Source organism: Benincasa hispida, chromosome 6 (genome assembly GCF_009727055.1).
Source record: "Benincasa hispida cultivar B227 chromosome 6, ASM972705v1, whole genome shotgun sequence".
Classification (NCBI taxonomy): domain Eukaryota; kingdom Viridiplantae; phylum Streptophyta; class Magnoliopsida; order Cucurbitales; family Cucurbitaceae; genus Benincasa; species Benincasa hispida.
The window spans coordinates 2959312-2980193 of NC_052354.1; positions in this window are offsets into that span (position 1 = coordinate 2959312).

Sequence of the window (20882 nt, forward strand, 5' to 3'; positions counted from 1 at the left end):
ATCGATTATAGACTCATTAGCATCCATCTTAAATAATTCCTAATTATGAACAAGCATGCTAATTTTAAGCTCTCTAACTTGATTTATTCCTTCATGAGTAATTTCAATAGTATTCCAAATTTCTTGAGTGGAAGAAAAAATAGATATTCTATTAAATTCATCTTTACTTAAAGCACAATACAAACAATTAATAGCCTTAGCATTAAAAGAACACCTTTTCATTTCATTTTCATCATACTCTTTTTCTAATTTAGGCTTATCAACATTATGAACCATTTTCATAGGAACATATGGACCTCTAGCAACAATTAACCATAATTATAGTCAATAGATTGCAAATACATTTTCATTCTAGCTTTTCAATATGCATAATTTGAACCATCAAAGTAAGGAAGTCTAGAGGTAGATTGGTCTTCTACAATTCCATTTGTAACTAGGTTTGCCATAATACTCTAACAATAAAGTTTATAAAAAAAAATTAAATTTCAAAATGAGCAAACTCGCTCTAATACTTATTGTTGGATCAGTATGACAACCCTAGAGAGAGCGTATAGAGTTTAATTAAATTTTTTGAAAAATATGCTCAATTTAAACTAATTAAATAATTTTTAAATTAAATTAATAAAAAACCTAGTTGATCCAAAATAACAAGATTGATAAAAGTTATGTAACAATATATTCAATCAATCTCAACCAACAAGAGCAAGTAATTAAAATTAAATGTAAAAACTGAAGGAACTCGTATTGAAGAGATCATTGAGCAGAAGCAGATCATCCAAATTCCATTAATTGTTGAAAATATAATTTACAGTAAACATACAATTGATGTGGATTTAACATTAAACTACAACATGCTTTTACAAGAAATAAAGGGTTCAAGACACATTACCTTTCAATAAACTTTCTTCACGTAAAACTCCCTCAAACAGTCACGAGCCTCGAACAAAAGCAGCAACTCTTGAAGACCTTTTTTAAGATATCTCAAACAGTATTATAGATACTAGGCCTTTGGTATTCTTAAGGTGAGAACCCAAGAGTGGTGGGCTCTGACTATTTTGGTTAGGAGGGATATTTTGAGTGTGGAGGAAGAAGATTGAGAACACACAAAACTTTTCTACAACTCTCAATCGTTTAGTAATTCCAACATTAGTCGTAGAGGAAGAAGAGAAAACAAATTTTCTTTTATTTTAATTCCAACATTAGTCGTAGAGGAAGAAGAGAAAACAAATTTTCTTTTATTTCTCTTGCCACAGAAACAATAACCACCCACTAAGGTAGTTGGAGAGAAAAGAGGGAAGTTATTATTCAAATAATAATAAAATAATATAAATAAATATGATAACTAACTTATCATATTATATTTATATTAAATTATATGTTATATCAAATATAACCTATAACCTATAGTTTTAATATTGTATCATATACAATATAAACTATAGTTTTTTTTCTCTATTTTATGGCATTTAATTTAAATCATATTTATATTAAATTTAACAATTATGAATCATATTCATAAAAAGTATATCTGAATCTCATTCAAATATTTATTTCCTCTCATTAAACCATAATATATCAAATACATTATGACAATTATATCATATATAATTGAAACAATTTAATTATATCATATATAATTAAATCCCTCTTATTAATTGAACAATTCAAATTAACCCAAAAATTGATTCTCAACTAAATCCTTTTCGTACATGAGTAATTAATGTGTCCATTGAATATAATCAATCAATAGTACGATGTCCCTTCACAAATTGAATATAATCAATTTCTCTACAGATATATTTATGTTTCCATTGAATATAACCAATCAACAGTACGATGGCCCTTCACAAAGTACAACTAGGCCAAATTACCGTTTTGCCCCTGTAGTTACATCTAACTCCTTAAGTATTATTGATTCCTCTGATGAACAATAGATCATAGTCCCACTACGATTAAACCCCTCTCGAGCCAGAAGAGGGTGTGGCGCCACATTATTTAAGACTTGGAATCAACCTTTAAGAGAGCAATTTATCTACTTACCCCTGCTTCTAAGGAGTGAATTCCATCTTGTGTAGCTGTGTTCCCAGCTCCCCAATCAGACGAATCCCCAAAATGGTAGGCTTGTTGAGTCGGCGGTCTAGCTACTCTCACCCATACAAATCAAAGGACCATCCTCATAGGCAAGAGTTCAGAACTCACTCAGGATTCAGGTTATATTACCTATCGTCATCCTGGTGAAATGTAAGTCTCTATTATGCACGATGTTATATAACGAGACTAAACATTTCGTGGTCCGGTCTTATACAAACTTCTTTGTATAGAATATCTCCGCTCGCATGTCTAATACATGAATGATCAGGATCAGATCATTTGTAGCACTTTACAACAATTGTAACACCTACAAAGTGGGCTATACTCATAGTTTCACCAAGATAAGGTACCCAGCCTTATCCAAATACTACAGACCATTTAGGTTATCACTTAAACGTGATCTACTTGTATGTCTCCACATACATATTTAAGTTACAATGATAATCTTGAATGTTAGTTTATTGGTTTGTGGTTAATGCAGCTAAAATATCACATATTTTATAGACAAAGTGAATAAAATATCATATATTATTAATCAAATAAGAGTTTGTTCATGCAATGTTTATAAACTATAGGACCTTACGAGATTTAAGGCATTAACCCTAATAAAAAAAACAATCAGGAAAGAGTTAGAGAAGAAGACACCGTGATTTTTATAGTGGTTCGGTCAAATTTGACCTACATCCACTTTTTCAAGCGCCTTTTGGGATTCCGATAAAAAAAATCTCTTTTGACTATTTCCACAAATGAGAGTTAAATTGCTACCTTGCTTCTTTTTCGGGTTCAAGAGAAAATCCAATCCTTTCCATAGGTTAAGATCTAACTGTTACAATGTTTTTTAATCTTTAAATACACACAATAAACTTTCTTAATAGAGTGGGTATACAAATTTGAGCTCACACTATTTAATCCTCACAATACAATAAAATTTCTTTAAAAAACAAGATGAAAAGAAAGAAAATTGAAAGATTTGAGAGAGATCAACAATGGTAACCTTTTACAATTTTTGAGGATTGAAAAGTGTTAAAAAGTATAAACAATTTTAGGAAAGATGTATAAAAAGTGGGAGATGTGGTAAAAATCATTTTCAATTTGAGTCATTTGATTGATCAAAAAGTAAAACTAAAGATAGAGATTAAAAGATAATTAAAAGTAAAAAGAAAATAGAAATAATATATAATTTTTTTTCTCAACCCAACGGTAATATGCAAAAAGCAGGTTTTAATTTAATTTTTTTATTTGACCGTTGGGTCAGAATATAAATATTTTTAGTTTAATATTATTTTTTTTATTTAAAAAAAAATCAATTTCTTTTAAATCTTTTTTCTTTTAATAAAAACTAAAATCCACTGCAAATTTAAGATCCCATTTTTCACTCACCCAAAGATCCAATTGGCTTTCTTTAATTGATCTAATTTGATGAGTTGGTTGTCACGTCACCACCTCGAGTATTTTTCTGTTAACCTTATTTTGGCTATAATTTCTTAGTTTGAACTCCGATTTTGGTGATTCAAGAGGTGTCGGAATCGTCGTTATGAGCTCTATGCTATGAATTATTCAAAATAATAAAATTATCAGTAAATAAAATTAGGTTTGTTATCATCAAAATAATTATAAATTAATTAATTAATTTGAGATATTTACTTAATTAAAATTAATTAATTTGAGATTAAGGGCCAAAAAGCTAACATAAGAATAATGATATCGGCCGATGTTAAATATATCGACACCAGCAGTGTCGTCAGAAAAAATGGGTATCAGTTCAAAATGACCGTTTGGTGCTTGGCATTGACTGAACACCCTTATCCTGATGCCTAGCCATTTTGCATCGACAATTCCTTTCCCGATAGATGTATATCGTACACGCAAGTGCACGTGGTGAAGTTATAGTAAATTAAAACGACATAAAAGGTCGAGTATCATCCTCAAGGATCAAATGTCACAGTTATGTCTATCTATTTTCGAATCGTGTCAATTTTAACTAAAGATTGGAAACCAAATTTGGATTTGTGATTTTTTTAAAACAACAAATAAAATTCAAGTGTAAAAATTCAAGAGGTAAAGTATTGGAATGCCTTGAATTTGTTATCTTGCGCTCCGAACAACCAAATACGACGCGTCTTGGTGGGGGTTCGGGGAAAACGCCCCCAAAACCTATTCATAATTCATATTCAGCATATTTCATTATTTATGGTTATGACCCTAAAGTTTAGGAAATTACACTACATAAACTTTCTGACCTCTAGTGGCGCAATTTTATATTTTGAAAACATCATCTCTAATGATATTATTCTCCATTTATCCCATGGACGTAGCTAACACACTATTAGTGAACCAAGTATATTTGTGTGTCGATCTTTGTTTATTTTAAATTTGTATTATTTAATTATTGATTTCATAACATATAGTATTCTAGGGTGTTGATTTCATTACATACTTCAATAAATCATACTTAGATCATTCATGGAATCATGTATAAATAATAGGCTTAAGTCTAAGAAACTCAATTATGGATTACTTTCTATAAAGAAAATAATATTTTCTCATGCAACTTAAATGATAACTAATCTCTTGAAACCAAATTAAGAAATATGGCATCAAGCAACATCATTAACAATTTTCATTACCAACCTAACTATTTTCAGAAGAGATTAATAATGATTCGATGCTATAAGTCCGGTTAAACATGCAATCCATCAAATTGAACATCTAACCTAATATTCATTGAAAGTCAATCAATAAGAATTGAAGCATAATAACATTGAAAAACATTCTATTCAACAACATGCATGAAAGCACTAAATACTAACTTAAATTCATAAGTAAATTCATCATCACCCTAAAATTAAAGAGTTTTGCCACTCATCTCTCAAACACATATTTTCATACAAATTTTCAAGCATAAACAGTAAAGAGATTAAGGAAAATGAAGAAGAACTACTGACAAAGCACTTTGTCGTCTCTTGAATCCGCCAAGAACACCTTGATCTTCATCTCGGAAACTCGAACGATCTCTAAAATAAATTCTTCGCACTCTCTACTCTCTTTTACAACAAAACTCACTTTAAGGCTCTAAAATTTCATGACGGAGGCTGCTAAAAAACCCTACGATTTATAGAGAAATTTTTTCGATTTATAGATAAAACTTTCCAAAAATGCTGGTTTTTTTTAAAAAGGAAAGTCGGCATCTCGAAGCTCTAAGGTTGTGTAGCACTTGTTGAAAGCTCTCGATTGGGTTAGTTGCCGCAACGTCAAGTAGCGCTACAATAGAGTGTCAGGACGCTGGTGTTCAGCGTCGCAGCGCTGTGCATGGCACTACACAATATAATGTCTAATTTTGAAGCTCTCGGGGTTTTGGCACCAAGGTCAGCACCACTGTGCTGTCCTATTTTCTTGGCAACTTTGACTTTTGTTTCACTTTTCCTTAGAGATTTGGCTCGGTTTGGATCTTTTGACTTTCAACACTCGTTTTCTTGATAATTTCAAAAACCACTAGTAAATACATCAAATCTAATAAAAATAACTACAAATAAGAAGCAAAGAAAGTGCTTTTCACCCGCGGTTTTTTCGATGCTTTTTGGCCTTAGAAAAAGGCTTCATTTTTGTAGTGATATGAAATGGATTTTTGGCTTCACAAGCTTCAACCAAGTTCCAAAATTCCCGTACATTAAAAAAAATCACGTCTTTACTAATAATAATATTTCTCAACACAGAATTATACAATGGATAAGCTTTAGAATTCTATGACCCACCATAATATTTTTTTTTTCAGACTTATCATTTAATTTTCCTCTTAATACTCCTTATTTGGAATATGAAAATAAGTCATATTATCGAAAATTTTGATCAAGTGATTTAGTCAGTTTCTCACCACACCATACTTCATAAGGAGTCAAACTTGGAACACTTTTTGTTGCAGCTCAATACAACATCTAACTACGTCATGCAACAACGTCTTCCCAAACGTTCATTTGACATTTTTAAGTTTTTAACATACTTCTAGTCATGTCCAATGCATGATTGTTTTGTTCCTTCTCTTTGCAACTCCATTTTATTGAGGAGTCATTCAAACGATCTTTTGATAATGAAATTTGAGCTCTCCACTACAGCTCTCATTGTTTTTATCTTATAGTCACTTTTGATTCGTAATTCAAACTTTGAAAGCTTTAAAACATTCAAATCTTTCACTTTTTTTATTTCAGAAAATAAATTTTCAATAAAGGTTGGATAAGAAATCCTTCCCTATAAAAATCATTCAAAAGTATTTTACAAAATTCATAGGTTACACATGATAATTTTATTTTCTTTAAAAAAAACAAACTGAAACCCCAAAAAGAGGATTATGACGGTAGATTTTGTTAAAATTAATGAAGCTAGATTCACAGTAGACAGACATGAATTTGTAATGTCAATAAATGTATTGGTGCATGGAGGTTCATTTGTAGTACACAAATAGTATCATTTGTTAAGGTACACAAATAGTATCTCTCATTGGTCCCAGTTCCAAAATCGATCGGTTGTGGGTGTTCAGCCCACTTACTGCACAAGCAAGGCTTTATTTTTTTTTAAACTTGTGTTTTTTGAGTCCAAAATTTTTGATTATATGTTTAGCCTAATTGGGGTTTATTTTGGATTGACTCATCTTGAAAGCCCCAAGTTTTCTTTTCTATGATATGAGTATGACCTAAAGACGAGGAGAGTGAAAAAAAAAAAAAAAAAAAAGAGAGAGAGATAGAAAATCGAAGAGAAAAAGCAAGAGCTATGTAGTTCGGTTTTTCAACAGCAACTTTCACAAAGTTGTCAATTTTCAAAGTTTCAACCATTGGATCGCATTGAATGTTGGTCATCCTATTGAGAACACTTAAATTCTTGTTTTGAATGGTTGGATTGTTGTTTTGAGCTCTGGTTTGTCAACAATCATCACTACAAGAATTTTTACCTGTTCCAATATTTTTCTTTTCGACGCATTCATTTTCGTTGGCATAAGCGTATTTATCTCGACGAAAATTTAATGCGTCGGCCAAAATAGAGTAACATGCACATTTTTTTAGATTTATGCCAACAAAAATGAAAGGCTTTTCCTGATAAAAATATGTATGGGGAAAAGTCTTTAAAACCCCCAATCCCCCCCCCCCCCCCCTCTCTTTTTCCCTCCAATTTTTTCCTTTCTCTTTCTCTTTCCCCTTCTTCTTTTTCTTCTCTTTCCATCCCCCTCCCCTGCTGACCCCCACCCCTTCGTGCCCCCTCCCTTTCTTTTTTTCTTCTGTTTTCAGTCCCCCACCCCTCCCCTACCTAAAGGATCTCTAATTACAGAGGACCTTTGAGCGGAAGCAGGTTGTCCATACTCCATTGTGAATAAACGGAAACATTTATAGTCATATAGAACAGATTCTGTATTAAACTTAAATTACAGCATGCTTCTGAAATAAAAACAAAGGATAAAAGATTATACCTTTGAAGAACCCTTCTTCGAGTAAATCCCTCGATCAAATTTGTTCACGAACGTAGCGAAAAAATCACGAACTCCCTAAAAAAGGCAGCAACTCGATCCTCAAACTAACCATACACTACCACTAGATTACCTTGGTATTTACTATCGTATAGAAAAAATTAGTCTATCACATAGACTTCCTACTCGATCGTTTTGGCTCTCGAGTAATCGTATAATAAGACTCTCTTACTCGATTGCTTATCACTTTAGTTATCTGAGATTTTGAAATCAAATTTCATTTTGTCTCAAATTTTGCCATAAAACTAAATAACTACCCACTAATGGTGGTTATTGAGAAAAAGAATTTAATTATCAAATAATTAATAAATATAAATAAATATGATAACTAACTTATCATATTATATTTATAACCTATAGTTTTAATATTGCATCATATACATTATATAAACCATAGTTCTTTTTCTTTATTTTATGACATTTAATATAAATCATATTTATATTAAATTTAATAACTATGAATCTTATTCAAATAAAATATATTTGAATAATATTCAAATATTAGTTCCTTCAATCAAACAATAATGTATCAAATACATATATCAATTATATCATATATAATTGAATTAACATAATTATATCATATGTAATCAAATTCCCTCTTATTCATTTGAACATTTCAAATTAATCCCAAAAATTGATTCTCAACTTAAATCCATTGACCTATCAAGAGGACCTTATAGATTTGTAGCTTGAAGCTCCAATAGTACGTGAATAACTGATTAATCTCTTTAATCATATTATCCACAATCCATTAACTATAGGGCACTCCACTAAAGATCGTCAACTGCATTCTTCGCACTACAGATATATTTATGTGTCCATTGGATATAACCAATCAACATTATGATGACCTTTCACAAATCGCTCGTAAGTACACCTCAGCCAAATTACCATTTTACCCCTAGTTACATCTCACTCCTTAAGTACCACTGATCCCTCTAATGAACAATAGATCATAGTCTCACTATGACTAAACCCCTCTTAGGCCAAGAAAGGGTGTGGCGCCATATTGTTCAATACCCAAAATCAGCCCTTAAGGGAGCAATTTATCTCTTTACCCCTGCTTCGGGGAATGAGTGAATTCCATCTTGTGTAGTTGAGTTCCCAGCTCCCCAATCAGACGAATCCCCAAAATGGGAGGCTTGTTAAGTCGGCGATATGGCTGCTCTCACCCATGCAAATCAAAGAACTGCTCTCATAGGCAAGAGTTCACGACTCCCTCAGACTTAAGGTCATGTTACCTATGGTCATCCTAGTGAAATGAAAGTCTCAATTATGAACACCGTTATATAACGAGACTAAGCATTTCGTGGTTCGATCTTATACAAACTCCTCTGTATAGAATATCCCTGCTCGTATGTCTAATACATGAATGATCAGGATCAGATTATTTGTAGCACTTTACAACATTTGTAACACCTACAAAGTGAGCCACACTCGTAGTGTCACCGGGATAAGGTATCCAGCCTTATCCATATACTACAGACCATTTAGGTTATCATTTAAAGCGCGATCCACTTTTATGTCTCCACATACATGTTTAAGTTACAACGATAACTATGGATCTTAGTTTATTGGTTTGTGGTTAATGCAACTAAAATATCAAATATTTCATGGACAATGTGAATAAAATATCATATATTATAAATCAATGTTTGTTCATACAAGTGTTTACAAATTACATGACCCTACGAGATTTAGAGCATCAACCCCAACAATCTCCCACTTGTCCTAAAGCTAGTGGGGTGTACAAGGTAATCAAATTACAAGTACACAAAATAATAAACTAGGGCACAAACACCTAGTACAAGATCTCCCACTTGCCCTAGTACAACCATGGTCTGTCTCATAGACCCATACTCTGTAGGTGACCCTCAAACACTATAGCCGTGAAGGCCTTCATAAGCGGAATGACAACGTTATGCTCTGAAGCTATCTTCGTAACAATCACGTCCCCTCGATGCACAATATCTCAGATGAGATGGTATTCCCGCTCAATGTGCTTGTCGCGCCTATGACTCCGAGGCTCACGGAAATTCGCCACAACACCACTATTATTATAATAAAGAGTGATAGGCCTAGACATGTCTGGAGCAACTTCCAGATCAGTCAGGATTTTCTTGAGCGAAACTGCCTCTTTAGCAGCTTCACAAGGCGCTACATACTTGGCCTCCATGGTGGAGTCTATGCACTCTTGCCAAACTACAGCTCCTCCGTTAAGAGTGAACACTGATCCTAAAGTGGATTTCCGAGAATTCTTATCAATCTGAAAATCAGAGTCCGTATATTCTGTAAGGATCAAATCCTTAGAACCATACACAAGCATGGAGTCCCTCGTCCGAAGATACTTAAGGATGTTTTTTACGACTGTCCAGTGACCATATCCTGGATTAGACTGATATCTACCGACTTTCCTCATGGCGTAGCAGATGTCAGGTCTAGTACATAACATCGCATACATCAAACTGCTTACGACAGATGCATAGGGGACCCATCTCATTTCCTTAACCTCTTGAGGTGTCTTAGGACACCGTTCTTTAGACAATGTAACTCCGTGCCTGAAAGGCAAAAAGCCCCTCTTATAGTGTTGCATTGAGTACTTGATCAACATTTTGTCAATGTACGATGCTTGAGACAATGCTAGCATTTTTTTTCTTTCGATCCTGAAAGATCTAAATCCCAAAAACAAACTGAGCCTCTCCCAAATCTTTCATTTGGAATTGGGTCGCTAGCCAGTTCTTAACTGAAGTCAGTAAGCCTACGTCATTCCCAATGAGTAGGATATCATCTACATATAACACTAGGAAAACTATTGAACTGTTGATGCTTTTTTTTATAGACACAAGGCTCATCAACATTTTGGTCAAAGCCATAAGATTTAATCGAATTATCAAACTTTATGTTCCAAGATCGAGATGCCTATTTCAGTCCATAAATAGACGGATTCAGCTTGCATACCTTTTTCTCTTGACTTTGGATTGTGAATCCCTTGGGCTGCACAATATAAATGGTCTCCTCAAGATTGCCATTTAGAAAATCAATCTTGACATCCATTTGTCATATCTTATAGTCATAATATGAGGCAATGGATAGGAGAATGCAGATAGACTTCAGCATGGCAATAGGCGAGAAAGTCTCCTCATAGTCGACTCCCTCTACCTAGGTATAACCCTTTGCCACCAGTCTAGCCTTGAAGATTTGCACCTTCCCATCAGCACTCCGTTTCCTCTTGTAGATCCATTCCCATCAGGTTGATCTACAAGATCCCAAATTGAATCGAAGTACATAGTCTCCATTTCGAGATCCATGGCTTTGACCCATTCATCTCAGCCAACATCCTTCATTGCCTTCTTGTAAGATAACGGATCATCAACCTCGCCATCAGCTACCATAGCTAGGATTTCAGTTAAACCCATATAGCGAGTAGGTGGGTTCAAAAACCTTCCACTACGTTGAGATTTCCTCAACACTTAAGGTGGATTTGACCTAAGATGAGCCTACGTCAACAACTCTTGTTGAGGTAGTAAGCTCTTCAACAACTCTTGTTGAAGGTTCAGTAGTTTCTTTGGAAAACTCATTCAACACGATTTTGCTTCTAAGTCTGTGCTCCCTCATATGATACTTCTCAAGAAAAGTAGCAATTGTCGATACAAACACTCTGTTTTCTTTAGGATCATAAAAATAACCCCCTCGTGTCCCTTTGGTGTAGCTTACAAATAGGCATAATCTCGAACGTGGTTCCAGTTTCTTAGGATTAGCCTCAAGCATATGTGCTGGGCAACCCCAGATGCAGAAATGACGTAAACTAGCTTTACAACTATTTCACAAATCCAAAGGTGTTTTGGCAATACTCTTGGAGGGAACACATTTCAGGATATAAGCTGCCGTCTCTACTACAGAACCCCAAAACGAGTCAGCTAAGGAAGCATAACTCATCATCAACCTGGTTCGATTTCTCCTCTCCGATACACCATTCTGCTGAGGTGTACCAGGTGTTGAGAGTTGGGAAACTATTCCATGTTCTATCATATGGTTCTGGAGTTCATAGTCCAAAAACTCTCCACCTCAATCAGATCGAAACATTTTAATCATTTTACTTAATGTGTTTTCAACTTCAGCCTTGAACTCTTTGAAATTTTCAAAGGACTCAGACTTATGTTGCATTAAATAAACGTACTCGTACCTTGAATAATCATAAGTAAAAGTGATGAAATATTCATAGTCTCCCCTGGCTTGCACATTCATCGGACTACAAAGGTCTGAATGCACTAATACTAGAGGCTCTTTGGCCCTATAACCTTTTCCAGTAAAAGACCTTTTAGTCATTTTGCCTTCAAGGATGACTCGCACACAGGTAAAGAATTTTTCTTATAACTCGCTTAGAATTCCATTCTTCACCAACCTCTCAAGCCTATTAAGATTAATGTGCCCTAAACGTAGGTACCAAAGTTGGGTGTTTTCTTTAGGAGAAACTTTATGTCGTTTATGTTTAGTTATGACAGTTTTAAACATTTCTATGTTATGGAGGGAATTTGATGCTAACGGCCTTAACGCGTTCAAATTATTTTCCAGTTCAATCGAACATATAACAACACCATTTTTCAAAATAAATACTTTATTTACAGAAAAATTCAATGTATAATTACATTCGAGAAAATACTTTACATAAATTAAATTCCTCTTTAACTCGGGAACTACATAAACATCATTCAAAATGATAAACCTATTCTGTAAAGTCAGTTGAAGACCTCCTACTGCCACAGTTGAGACAACGTGTCTGGTTCCAACTCGTGTCGTCATCTCTCCAACACCAAGCTGCCGCCAGGAACTAATTTTCTAAAATGAAGAACAAACATGGTTGGTGGCCATAGAGTCAATAATCCAGGCAGAATCATCATTCTTCACTAAACAAGTTGTCAAAACTAGTAAATCATATTTACCTTGTTTGGTTTTCTTCTTCTCAACCAAATAACGTGGGCAGTTCCACTTCCAGTGCCCATCCTGGTTGTAGTGAAAATATTTTCCTTTGTCAACCCTCACTGGTTGCCTACCCCGTGGAGTAGCAGGTTGTGGGTTAGCAGGCGCCTTCCCCTTACGACCCTTCTTCTTCTTCCACTTACTGGTGTCGGAAGAAGAAGGTACATACTTAATTTCTGAGGTCGAACCTTTATGGAACTTTTTAGATGATGAAGCAACATTTGCCTCACCAACCTTCTTTTCCTTGCTTTTCAGCAAAGATTGGAAAGTTTGCAACTCATTGAGTAGAGTTGTAAGGTTGTAATCAACCTTGTTCAGAACAACGTTGCTTACGAAGTGAAGGAAGCTTTCTGGTAACGACTCCAAATTATGCTAACCTGGCTAGCCTTATAGATGCTCAACCTGTTGATCTCCACCAAGTTGAAGTGGACCATCATATTGAAAACATGTTCCCGAACAGATATTTCCTCCTTCATTCATGAGTTGAAGATGTACTTAAGAGCGTCATGTCTGAGCTGCGCATACGGTTGTCTGAACATTCCCCTCAGGGACTCCATGATCTCACGTGCAATGGTCATGGGCTCATGCTTCTTGGCCAAAACTTCATTAAGGTTGGTCAAGATATACGCTCGGGCTTTTTTGTTCGCCCGTGTCTAGCGCTCGTACACGTCTCGAACAATTTGAGTAACTTTGGGAGGTGGAATATGAAGACACTTCTCCATAAGGATGAACCTTAGGTCATCGATAATTGAAATCGTATTAATCATATTCTTCCAACTACCGTAATTCTTGTCAGTCAGTTTATCGATGGCAAGTAGTGAAAGAGTAGTGGTAGCCATAATAAAAATTTGCCGAAAAATGAAAAAACTTAATAAGTCTACTTGCATTAAGCCACTTTTAACACCAATTAAGTTTTAGAAAAATAGTTCTATTGTACCTTAAGTGACATCTATTTTGCAATGATGCTCCAGTGAGGCAGGACAAAAGTCACTGTAGGGTGATCAAGTGCCCATTCACTGGAATGAGATAATCTCAACCATTAGACGGAAACAACTCCTTGTAACTTAATCTAACAGTCACCATTGTTTGGTCTAGAAATTGTTAACATCCTTAACAATTTTGTGTAAGTGTAACCCCTCATTTTAGACCCTAGAGTCCCGCCCTAATGAGCCAACCTTAGGAAAAAGTCGATTAGGACAAGAGACTAAAGTAACCATATTCATTGCTGGAGATCAGATAAAGAGTTGTGCAAAACAGTCATCCTTCATGAACAACTCAAAAATATAAATGAATGTAGACTCGATTGCAAGTGTTTATGCCCAAAAACGTAGAGTTCCTTACAATTAACTTTTGTAAAAGTAAATTAAAGCATAAACATATATAATTATCCCGAAATTATCCATCAACAATATCCACAAAAATTTAACACTTAAACGCATTATAGAAACTTAAAACCCCACTAGAGCAGTAAATGAAATTCAATACAACAATGAAATTTGGAACTCAGAACACAACTTGGCTCTGATACCAATTGAAGGAACTCTAATTACAGAGAACCTTTGAACAAAAGCGGATCGTCCAAACCCCATTGTGAATGAATGCATACATATATAGTCATACATAACAGATTATGCATTAAACTTAAATTACAACATGCTTCTAAAATAAAAACAAAGGGAGATTATACCTTTGAAGAACACTTATTTAAGTAAATCCCTCGATCAAATTTGTTCACGAACGCAGTGAACAAATCACAAACTCCTCGAACAAGTGGCAACTCGATCCTCGAACTAACCAGACACTACCACTAGATTACCTTGGTATTCTCGGTTTGAGAATCCAGGAGTGTTGGGCTTTGGCTTATTTTGGTTTGAGGGAAAGATTGGAGTTTATGAGGAAGATGATCGTACAAGAAACAATACTATCTTGTAGAAAAAAACTAGTCTATCGCATAGACTTCCTACTCGATCATTTAGGCTCTCAAGTGATCGTATAGTAAGACTCTTTTACTCGATTTCGTATCACATTAATTATCTGAGATTTTGAACTCAAATTTCATTTTATCCCAAATTTGTCATAAAACTAAATAAACTACCCACAAAAGGTGGTTATTGAGAAAAAGAATTTAATCATCAAATTAATAAATATAAATAAATATGAATTTGATAACTAACTTATCATATTATATTTATAACCTATTGTTTTAATATTGCATCATATACAATATATAAACCATAGTTCTTTTTCTTTATTTTGTGGAATTTAATATAAATCATATTTATATTAAATTCAATAACTATGAATCTTATTCATAGAAAATATACTTGAATCATATTCAAATATTAGTTCCTCCAATCAAACAATAATGTATTAAATACATTATATCAATTATATCATGTATAATTGAATTAACTTAATTATATCATATATAATCAAATTTTCTCTAATTCATACGAACATTTCAAATTAATCCCAAAAACGGATTCTCAACTTAAATCCATTGAGCTACCAAGGAGATCTTATGGACTTGTAGCTTGAAGCTCCAACAGTACGTGAATAACTGATTAACTCTTTAATCACATTATCCACTATCTGTTAACTATCGGGCACTCCATTAAAGACTAACAGTTGCACTCTTCGCACTACAGATATATTTTTGTATCCATTGGGTATAACCAATCAATAGACGATGACCCTTCACAAATCGCTCGTAAGTACAGTTCGGTCAATTTACTGTTTTGCCCCTGTAGTTACATCTAACTTCTTAAGTACTACTAATCCCTCTAGTGAACGATAGATCATAGTCTCACTATGACTAAACCCTTCTTGGGGAAAGATAGGGTGTAGCGCAATATTATTCAAGACCCGGAATCAGTCTTTAAGGGAGCAATTTATCTATTTACCCCTACTTCGGGGAAGGAGTGAATTTCATCTTGTGTAACTGAGTTCCCAGCTCCCCAATCAGATGAATCCCCAAAATGGTAGGTTTGTTGAGTCGGCGATCTGGCCACTCTCACCCATACAAATCAAAGGACTGCTCTCATAGGCAGGAGTTCGCAACTCACTCTGGATTAAGGTCATGTTACCTATGGTCATCCTAGTGAAATGAAAGTCTCAATTACAAACGACGTTATATAATGAGACTAAGCATTTTATGGATCAGTCTTATACAAACTCCTTTATATAGAATATCCCCGCTCGCATGTCTAATACATGAATGATTAGGATCAGATCATTTGTAGCATTTTACAACATTTGTAACACCTACAAAGTAGACCATACTCGTAGTGTCACCAGGATAAGGTACCCAGTGTTATCCATATACTACAGACCATTTAGGTTATCACTTAACGCACGATCCACCCTTATGTCGCCACATACATGTTTAAGTTATAACGATAACCATGGATCTTAGTTTATTGGTTTGTGGTTAATGCAACTAAAATATAAAATATTTCATAGACAATGTGAATAAAATATCATATATTATAAATCACTGAATGTTTGTTCATACAAGTGTTTACAAACTACAGGACCCTAGCCAAGGATCAAGTTGGTGATCTTAGTTTGCATCATGACCAAGCTATTGTATATTGTGATAGTTTGAGTGCAATATGCCTAACCAAGGATCAAGTTCATCATGAGAAAACTAAGCACATAGATGTAAGATATCACTTCTTAAGAGGTGAGTAGAGAGAAATTGGTACTGTTGATAACCCTGTTGATATGTTCATCAAACCGGTCCCACAAGGCAAGTTCCAACATTGTTTGGACTTGTTGAATGTTTTGAATTGTTAGTGGTCCCCTTTGTAGGACACTTTGAGGCATGAGGGAGAAGTCTAGGTACGTCTGGCAATATTGATTTATGTTGCATTTGGTATATCTGTTATCTGGGAGAGAATTCAAGTCAAAGTGGAGATTTGTTGGAATGGCTTGAATTTGTTTGTTGGCGCTTCGAACAACCAAGTACGATGGTCTCGCTACCCGGTCAGCGAGCCGAGGTCTAGGAGCAGCGTGCCCTGGTGTGGGTCCATCAAATATTTCATAGACAATGTGAATAAAATATCATATATTATAAATCACAGAATGTTTGTCCATACAAGTGTTTACAAACTACAGGACCCTAGGAGATTTAGGGCATTAACCCCAACACTGTTGACCCCCCTCATAGAATTCAATGTCTCAGACATTAGATGGAGTAGAACGACATTTATTTGCTAATGGAATATCTCCTTTATATAGGCAATGGATTTATCATTGAGAATTGGTAAATTTAACTCAATTTCAAAGAGTCGGGACTCATTTAGCCCCTTTAGCGGATGATGGATTAAGGGAAGAACCTACTTGTTGGAATGCCTTGAATTCGTTTATTGGTGCTTCGAACAACCAAGTACGGGGGTCGCGCTAAAGTAGCAGTTTTGGTTTACCAGGAGGAACAGTTTTGGTTTATGGCAGATCAAGATGCGATCCCTGCTAAAGCAGCAAGGGTTGTGGGTGCCGCTGACGGGTAAGTCAAAGAAAGCTGCCGTGGATGATGAAGAGTGGCAGACTCTTGAGGAGAAGGCTCTTTCGACGATGATGCTATGTTTGGCTGATGACAACATCATCAAGGTCGCAAATGAAGAAACTGCCGCTGGTCTTTGGTTGAAGTTGGAAAGTCTTTACATGAAGAAATCTTTAACCAAGAAGTTATTTCTGAAGAAATGTCTGTATCATCTACGTATGCAAAAAGGTATGTCTCCACGAGACCATCTTGATCAATTAAATAAAATTTTATTAGATCTGCATAACGTAGAGGCTAAGGTTGATGATGAGGATGCTGCTCTAATTTTGTTGACATCTTTGCCCCCGCCGTATGAGACTTTCGTTGGCTCGCATATTGGAGGGAAAGAAACTCTGACCTTAGAAGATACAAAGTCCACGTTGCTTATGAGAGAGGACAGTCAGAATGTAGGAAGTTCAGTTACAGAAAGTCAGGCATCTGGGTTAGCTGCTACAAGGAGCAAGGGACATAGGAATTCAAGTAAGCAGAAGTTGAACCAGAATAAAAAGTCTTCGAAGTCAAAGGGTTCTAGGTCAGATGATATTTGTCACTACTGTAAAGAAAAAGGGCATTGAAAAACCGAATGTCCTAAGATAAAAAGGAATCAAGAAAAGAAGGAAAAGAGTGACAAAAGGGAAGCATCCGCCTCTGTTGCACAAGTTGAGATTGATTCTGAAAAAGTCGAGATCGATTGTGAAGGAGATCTAGCTTTAGTTGTGAATGAACATTCACATTCTGATGATATGTCGGTTCTTGATTATGGGGAATCTTATCATATATTTCCAAATAGAGAGTGGTTCTCAACCTATCAACAAATAGATGGAAGGAATGTTAGCATGGCTAATGGTGCTGTGTGCAAGATAGTTGGAATCGGCTCAGTCAAGATACGAACACATAATGGTGCCTTCTACAATTTAAAAAAGGTTAGGCATGTTCCACTAATGAAGAAGAGTTTGATATCCTTTAGTGTAGTCGATAGCAAGGGTTATAGTTTTAAAGGTAAAGGTGGAGCAATGTATGTCTATAAAGGTTCTGAGGTAGTTCTGAAAGGCATAAAGCGTGGAACACTGTATTTTCTATTAGGTTCCACGATAACAGGTTATGTTGTTGTTGCATTATCGGTCGTTCACAAGGATGATATGACTAAGTTATGGAATATGAGACTTGTTCATATGAGTGAAAAAGGGATGCAAATTTTGCCAAAAAGGGATCTTCTTTGTGGGCACAAGGTGTAGGATTTTGAATTCTGTGAACATTGTGTATTTGGGAAGCTTCATCGCAACAAGTTTCCAAGAGGTGTTCATCGTACAAAAGGGACACTTGATTATATTCATTCAGACTGTTGGGACCTTCCAAAGTTGAATCTATTGGAGGCAGTAGGTATTTTTTGTCTATAATTTTTTATTACTCAAGAATGACTTGGGTTTTGTCTATAATTTAGAGTAGTGCCCTATATAAACTTTCTAACCCTAGAGGCATCGTTTGATGTAATTTTCTGAAAGCATTCTCCCTAATAATATTGTTCTCCCTCTGCTCATGGACGTAGCTAACACATCGTTAGTGAACCACGTATATCTATGTGTCGATCTTCTCTATATTTACGTTCCCTTTTTGTGTTTTTTAATAGTCAATTTCGTAACACTACTGCACACAATAATAATGATGAGTTGTTCAATATTTTAAATGATTTGCAAGGACCAATGAGAGAAAGGGCATATGATGAAGATGAAGAAGACTTGAGATGAAATGCCTGAGAACATTGAACAAAAGGATACTTCAAACATTTTCTAGGAGTTGATGGATGAAGAACGTAACCCGTTATACCCTAGTGGTACAAAATTTTCCTCATTGAACTTCTTAGTGAGTTTGATGCATATTAAGGTTCTCAATAATTGGAGTAACAAATCATTTGATATGTTACTAGAACAAGAAGAGCAGAGAATGTCTCAGTTTCAACCATTATTGTGGGTCGAAATTCCTTCTTCAAGTGTAAAATGAATTGGTATGGTATGATGTAAATTCATTATTGTTTTGTTCATTTTCCGTTGAATGTAAAGAATAAATTTGTTTATTAAATTACAGACGATCGAGAAGGGTGAAAAAGTAGGCCAAGTAGAATTGTTTTACAAAAGTCACTTCTCAGAGAAGGATGGGTGGATAAGCGAAGCCGCCAAAGAAGCATAAGTAAGTTATATTGTATCATATATGCGTAATTTTATATTAATCCTTATATATAATATATAACCTAAAAAACTATTATAAATATAGTTGGCAATGCAAGACGAGATTAGAAAGTCATCACAAGATGGAGTTGAACCAACAACGGAGGAAATTATTTGTGAACGGGTTTTGGGAAAACAATCAGGCCACACTAAAGGTCTTGGATGGAACCCAAAACCCAATTTATTTACATCTTCCTCATAAATTGAGAAAGATATTGGGAATAAGTATGAAAAGCTTGAGGCGGAGGTGACAAGCTTAAAGGAGGAAAATGCCATGTTGAAGTCAGTAGTTTCGGGTTTTCAAGATCAATTGAGTGAAATCACAAGACAGTTAGGTACGCAATAAAAGTAAGGGGATGGACCTTCGAACAACTAGGTACGTTGTGACAACTTTCAGTTCTTGGTTAGTGGATCTAGAAACTTAATTTGGTTGTTGTGTGGCGATCCTGCAGTTATGGTAGCCACTTCAAATACGAGTGTTGTAGTGGATTTAGGAACTTCATTTGTTTTTTTTCTTTTTTTTGTGGCTATCCTACCGTTATGGTAGCCACTTTAAATATGTGTGTTTTAGTGTACTTGTTGATTGTGGTTTAAATGGCATTAGGTGGAACTAGAACACCTTTGTAGCTTGGGGAGGGGGATGTATATATTGTAACTATTTTTGCACTTTAAAGGAACTTGGTACTTGGATTTATTTTTAGGGATCCGAGAGTTGAGTTATATGCTTTTAGGACTATTGAATGACGGGTTTAGCCTTGAAAGAAATTTAGGTGGATTTAGAGGGGAGGGATTCACTTCGACGCTTTCGATGCATTCATTGCTACTTTGTAGTTTAAATGGCGTTCAGGTGAAACTAGGACACGTTCGTAGCTTGAGAGTGGAGGAAGGATGTATATGTTGTAATTGTGTTTTAGATTATCTTGAAGCCTAAATGTGGACTTTAAAGGAACAAGCTCTTGGCTTATTTATAGGGATCTGATAGTTGTGGAGGTTTAAAGGGCGTTTATATATTTGTTTAAGTGAATTTACGACATGCTCGTAATGTGAGGAAAGGGTTTACGTCTTAATTATAATCATTTTAATCAGTTTTTAGATAGTAAAATTTTTGTTTGTGGTGTTCATGTTTTAATTATGAACATTGACAACATGTTTGTAGCTTGAGAGAGGGATCATTCCTCATAACCATTTGAAACATTTTGTTTTTCCTATTTCAGGTTGTTTGTTAAATTCTTAAAGATCATTTTATTTAGATTGCAAGTAGATTTTGTGAGATGATTACTTAGTTTGGTTTAGTATCTCACTTATTTTGGCTTAGGGTATTTTGGCTTAGGGAAGATTAAACTTTTTTTTTTGTATAGGGGATTTGTAAGAAGTTGGAAAAGCACAAATATAATTGTATATATAGCTTTTGTTCGTAAAATTTTATAGCTTGTGTATTGAATATTAGTCTTATTTTTAAATATATAAGCTTACTTTTGTTATATTTATTCTCAATTGATTTGTTTGAAGATTAATTTTTGTTTGTGCATAATTAGGT